Source organism: Myotis myotis, unplaced genomic scaffold (genome assembly GCF_014108235.1).
Source record: "Myotis myotis isolate mMyoMyo1 unplaced genomic scaffold, mMyoMyo1.p scaffold_m19_p_17, whole genome shotgun sequence".
In the NCBI taxonomy this organism is placed as follows: domain Eukaryota; kingdom Metazoa; phylum Chordata; class Mammalia; order Chiroptera; family Vespertilionidae; genus Myotis; species Myotis myotis.
In genome coordinates, this window is record NW_023416321.1 from 45,465,047 (window position 1) to 45,471,751 (window position 6,705).

The following is a 6,705-nucleotide window of genomic DNA, read 5'->3' on the forward strand; positions in this document are numbered from 1 at the left end:
CCAAGACTGTACAGCAATTAAGCTTCATTTGCCACAAGTTTCACTATGTCCTTCAAGGCTGAACTTGTCCCTGCTCAGGCTGGGAAGCCAAGCTCTAGTTTCCACTATCAATGCTTGGGACCTAACTGTGGGTAAATTAGGCTGGGTCCAGACAAGAGACAGAAGTCACACCAGTTATTTTATTAGAGATAATTGAATAGGATTATTAACTTGGTAACTGAAGAGACAGGAAGTATGTATCACCTCCAAGGCTGGGGGTGGAGGGGACAAAGGGAAGCTATTGGACTACCTAAAAGTGAGACAGTTGGAGGGAGTGTGGGCTGAATCCCAGGTTTCCGAGGTGAGGGAGTGGGGTGCTCCTTAGCTGGTGCTGGTGCCTGAGCTCAGCAGAGAGCCCCTATGGGGATGGCACTCCTGCAGTGAGGAGGGGGCTGTTTTGGCTGAGGTTGATTCTGTGAGTGTTGGGAAAACCAAAAAGCTGTCCTCAAATGCTTCTGAAGGAATTGACACTACCTGAGTGAACAAGAAGCATTGCTAGGGGAAACAGACAGGGACAGGAAGCCCCACAGAGATAAACAGGAAGTAAACCAAACATGAGCTACTTCCTCTGCCTCCAGCCTCTAGGCTCCCTCTAGCACCCACTGTGGGCAGAGCCTATCAGGGCGGAAAGCAGGAATGTGGGTTGCAGAATCCCAAACCCAGCATCTCAAAGAATAGTATAAAAGGATGGACTTGAAGCCATGAGGAAATTAGCTTGGCCCAGCACGGTGGAGTTCCTGTGGTCCCGCCTCGCTGCCCCACTTGGCACCTGAACCTGGCATTGAGATGTTTTGCCTTGGACGGTTTACAGAGTGCAGGGAGGCTCGGCTGCCCCCTGCTAAGAAATGGAGGGCTTTCTCCCTGTATCTCTTTAAGGCTTGACTTGCCGAGCAGAGCTGGTGGGAAGCCCGTGGCTGGACCTCAGCTGCTGTCTGTCAAAGCACAGCTAGACTGGGGCCACTCAGGCTCTGAGTGGCTCCTGTGTGGGGCCAAAGCACGGGTTGCTAAACCACCGTTCCAGCAAACAGGCTCTGTCTTCACACACGAGGGGCCGGGCCGCCTGGCGGCCCCAGCTGGTCTCAGGTGTGGGTTCATCTCTGAGCACAGCTCCTCTGGGGGCTTTTCTTCCCTTCAACCTCCCCTGAGTTCTGTGTTTCTGTTTCTACAGCAGCTAATACTTATCATGCTTCCCTGTTGCTATAAATGCCATTTGAAAAAGTTGAATTTGCCCTACAAATGTGTCCTCTCCACCCCAGAGTCTGGGGAGAGGGTGCTCAGCTCTGGCTGCTGTGCGCTGGGATGGAGTGGCCGCCCATCCTGCATCTCAGCTCTGGCCAGAACGAGTTCGGGAAAGAACATAAGTGGGTCCCAGCTCATCCAAGCGGCTATGCTTTGTGAGCACTGAGCACTTACAGACATGGAGGATAAATTCCTCCAACAAAAATTTTTATCTGTTCTTTCATGGAAGTTTATTGCCAGAATCGATTTAGAAAGCTAGGGTTAGAGTTTGCAGGAATTTGGAATTATTTCTTCCGATCCTTTTGAGAGCAGAGAACTTACAGTTCTTTTTTAAATTAAATTTCTAGGTGTTTAATAGTTCTTATGAAAAGATATACTCTCTCAATTTAAATGAGTGTCTATAAATAGCGTTTAGATGAATTTAATTCTAGGTCTATTATAACCACAACACCATGAGCTCCATGTGTGATGAGAATGGGTTGCATCTGTGGCAGTTCAGACTGTCTCCTGAGGCAATTTTAACACCAAAAACGTCCGATTCTATTTGAAATGTGGACTCTGCTCAAGCCCACGCTGGGCTCATGGGTCTGGCCACACGTGCACAAGGCGGAGGAGGCTGCTGGGAAACCCTCCTCCAGGGAAGAAGCAGCTGGGTGAGGCCAGCTGAGCCAGCAGCCACGCCTTGGCCGGGGCAGGGGGGCATCCTGTGTAACTGGTGGCTGCTGCTGAAGTTTGTCTCCTGGTGCAGACTTCTGTGAGCTCCATGGAGGGGGGTCCCGTGAGTCAATGTTTAAAGGGCTCTTTGGCTAAAATCTTGGAAGGCCCTGTAGTACAAGTGGAGTGTTAGGAAGAGAGCTTCTTGCTTTCACAAGTACCAGCACACGGGGCTGGGCCTGTGCAAGCAGCAGCCGGGTCTGGTGGAGCCCAGTGGACACCTGGCAGCGCCAGCTTTGTTCAAAGAACCTTCCAGGCATCCTGGGCCCGGCCCACAACAGGCATCCCGGGTGCTCCCAGAGCAGGCCTGGGGCCTTTCCAGGGCCTGAGCCCAGCCAACTCCTACAGGCCGGCGCAGGCAGGAATGCAGACTATTCCTAGTATGGCCGCATCTGCCCTCCAAGCCCAGGCCGGGGCAGCTCAGGTTACGCTGGACATATTGAACTTCCATCTCTAAGAGAGAAATGGCTTTCTTGGATGTCCCACAGCCCACAGTGGCCTCCTCTCATCTCCTCAGAAACTGGAATTTTCTGTTTGGCATGAGAGCTGCCGGCAGTTAGCCTCCCTGTTGGTGTCGTTCACGCAGCAGCAGGGTTCTCTGTTGGCTGCTGTGTGGCCGTAACTAAGGCCCTGTCTGACACATGCCCAGGAGCTGTGTCACTAAGGCTCCATGTGACATATACCACGGAGCTGTTTTTGAACACATTCTCTGGCTCCCGTGCACAGTATGGCACTCACCCATTTGCAAATTCCACAGTTGGTGTTGAAATCCTCAGACGTGACAGCCTGCTGGCCATTTTTGCTCTGGCCGGGCTGTCAGGACATCAGACAGCTCCATAGGCAGCCCAGCCAGGCCTGGGGCACATCTTGAAGGAGATAAGGCTGCCTGACAGATGAGGGGCTGCAGGAGAGTCTTCAAAGACACACCACATAAACAAAGGCGCTGGCGCAGATTCCTGCCAGGGTGGCCTGGGAGCCCTACCAGGAATAGGAGGCTGGGGTGGGACCTAACTGGCCGGCCTGAGCACCGGACTTGATCAGCAGCACCGGTGGCCCGTGTGGTGCAGCCAGAAGACCTGTTCTTGACACTGTTGGCCTAGGTCAGTGGTCGGCGAACTCATTAGTCAACAGAGCCAAATATCAACAGTACAACGACTGAAATTTCTTTTGAGAGCGAAATTTTTTACACAAACTGTATAGGTAGGTACATTGTTATTAATTAGGATACTCCTAAGGCTTAGGAAGATCCACACTCTAGGGGCCAAAGATCCGCATGTGGCTCACGAGCCCCAGTTTGCCGACCACGGGCCTAGGTCATTGTCTAGGAACAGACTGATTTACAGACCCCTTAGTCTCTTCCTTCAGTACAGACAGACAACATGGATGCCTCCCTGAATTGAGAAGGTGGAGGAGGGGGCCTGGATGTAGGGGGATTTTGACCCTGGGGCCTGATGGGAATCCTCAGAGGTAGCCCAGAAATCTCAAGGAGCAGGGATACTGCACAGGACTCCCAACCAGGGACCTGAGGTGTGTCCGTGGAGACAAGACCAGGAGCAGGGGTGCCATAACAAGACAGTGGGGGTGCTTTGGGAGATGGGTGCAGGCAGACTGCCTGCTGCATCTCCACAGGGTGGTGCTCTTCAGCGAGCAAACTCAGTCCTAGAAGCCTTAGGAGTCCCCACCCTTCTCCCGTGGCCTGCAAGCTGTCACAGCTGTGCTTTATAGTGTAGATGAGGCTGAAGGAGAGACGGGAGAGAAATCAATGGGACCTGAGATTTATTGATCTGACATCCTGAGTCCGAGCTGGAGTTTAGACCTGGGTTTGTTTGCTGAGTAGTCAGAAAACTCTCTCTTCCAAAGCCTCAGCCAGCTCCTTAGGTACATGGAAATCCCAAGTACATGGTTGGGCCCGGCTGCTCATGGCACTGGGTACATACACAGGCTTCCTCAGGGCCCCAGGGACGAGGAGCCACAGGGAATGCAGGAATACCTCAAGGGTAAGTGGGGCCCATTGCCACCCCTTGACCTTGACCATGATCTGGATTCCATATGGGACAGGGCAGGATAAACCGTGTCATAAAAGGACATTGGACTTCTGTCTCTTCTCCCAGGGCAGTAGAAGCTGTCACCCCACCTGAGGCCTTCCTAGGTGACAGCGCTGGAGCCCAGCCTGGCTCAGGGCACCAGTCACCTGTGCTCCAGACTCAGTTGTTCAGTTTCCCGGAACATTCCATTATTTTTGGTGGGCAAGTGATGTGAGACGCCACAAATTTCAGGCAAGTTTGAAACCTCCCTCTGTGGAACCATTTCCGTGTGTCAGCCAGTGAGGGTGCTTTTATGGAGATCAAAGTCAGTGCCAGAGTCGCCGCTGGGAGGAAGCTCACCTGGGGACACCAGGCTGCCTGCCACCCTTTGGCACTTTGGAGCTCGTCCGTGTCCCGCAGGCTTACATCCTGGCTTCCCTGGTGGACACGCCAACGCTGACACAAGCAAACCTCTTGGGACTGGAACCAGGCTCTCCACTCAAACGCAAGCTGCCCCCTACACCCAGGTCCCCTCCTCGCACCTTCCTGATTCAGCAGTGGCACCCACCTCCTGTGTGCCCTTGAGTCTGCCAGGTGTGTTCAGCCTGTGGCCACTGAACCACAGGCTCAGTTGTGGTGCCTTTGGCTGTGAAATGGCTTTGAGAGGCACAGTGACCCAGAGACGATTTATCATGTGCTGCCGGATCAGCAGAGCAAGGAAGGTGAGTTAGAAAGTGCCACGAGACCTCGACGAGGTCAGTCATGTTCACTGTCATGGTCCCAGAGCCCTGTCCATCATGGTCTGGCATGTAGTTGGTGCTTAACTATTTATTGAGATTATTTACAACAGTAAGTCTTAACCTCTAAACCAAAATGGATTGGGAAGAGGTGGTTTCTTTCATAATAACCAGAGGCAGCAAAAACCTCATGGCCAGGTTTTGTAGAAAGTGGGAGGCACTTAGTAGGCAACTTTGCTATAAAGTTCCTTCTAGTCCTGACAGTATGATTCAAATAAAGGATCATTAGGTGCTTCTGATGTGCCCTTCCTTAGGGGGTGCTGGAGGGATAGAAGGAAGAGGAGTTTGTCTTTTAAAACTTAACACCTAGTTCTTCTGTTACTTTGAACCACCAATCCATGCCTACCTGATGAAATTCAATGTCAGTTATCTTTTCTCCTCTGGCCTTTGTCAGAAGGGATATAACTTCAGACTCATCGTGTTCCCTCATTTCCCATGTTCACAGCCATGCCGATGGGCATGGACAGACACTGGGTGCTTGCTGGTGCCTGGCACTGCACCTGGGGCCCAGCCGCGAATCTGGCAGACATGCTCAGGTTTAGAGCTGGCAATGGAGACGTTGGACAGTCACATTATCCGATTGCAAATGTGATGCAAGTTACAAAGAGGCACAGGGTTCTGTGAGAGGGTATTTGCTTTGGGCTCATGGCACGTTCTCTCCAGTCTCATGAAAGAGGGATTATGAGGGAGGCAGGATTAGTATCAGGACAGCTGCTCATAAAAAGGAATGAGGTCACCGTAACTTCTTGGCCAAGTTGAATTTTAGTGGCCTGGTAAATTTGTCAAACTTTGCAAAGCTGCCTTCAGTTTATACTTGGCCCTGACTTTCATGTTTGTTTCTGCAGCACCATGGAGCTGTCACCTAGCTCGGCTGTGCTTAGAGAAGGGCCTCCCCGTCTTGACCCCTGGCAACAACACAGAGGCAGGACACTCCTCTTCTGCCCACCTTTCTGTTCTGGAGGAGCGGGCTAGGCTGCTTCAGAGGAGACTCCAGCCATCTACTGTTCCCAAAAGACTTTGGGCAAATCTGAGTCTCACTGAGCCTCACCTCAACTTGCCCAGGTCTCCAGAGCAAAAGACTAGTTCTGGCTTTCCATTTCCTCTCCATGACAGAATCCCTGCTTCCTGCCATCTGCTCCAGGTGTTTGTAGCCCCCCCTGTAGACTAGGGTGGGGGTGGATGTCAACACAGGGAGAAAGCACTGCATGATCTCCTGGCTAGGCATTGCCCTTGCTCCATCTCCCTCCTCCATCTGATTATATCCATAGCTTCTCCCTCCCTCCCTCCCTCTTCCCTCCCTCTTTTTTCCTTCCTTTCCTTTTTATCTTTATTGGTATTTATTTTTTGTCATCACAAACTTAACTGCTTTTTTAAAGAGACTCAGTCTCCTTAAAATGTAAGAGACTAGAATGACCCTGACCGCGCAAAATGGAGGATAGGCATGTCCCTCTAATTCTCAGATACCAGGAGTCTGAGCCTCTATTCTGAGGACAATGGTAGTTCCCAAGAACTTTCTGGAAAGCTCTAAGGAATGCTTGCATATTCCACAAAATCTTCCTCATGGTCACCTGGCAATCCCACCATTGTCTTACTCCAAAAACAGTTACTTCAAGGAATTAGGTCACTGCTGTCTCGCTTCTCAACCTAACCATTGGGTCCCCCTGAAGCTTCCCAAAGCATAGCTCTGCCAGGGTTGTGGCAGTCAAGTCCTCCCCAAAGGCTTGGGACAGCAGAATAATAACAGAGTAACTACAATTGCTATCAGAAGTGTCTGCTTTGGGAAGCCCACACACCTAAACCTGAATTCTGTTCCCTGGTGATGGCCAGTTCTGCCTCCAACATGAGTCTCAGTGCATCTCCATGATCTCAGAATCCAGGTCCAATTCCCCCTT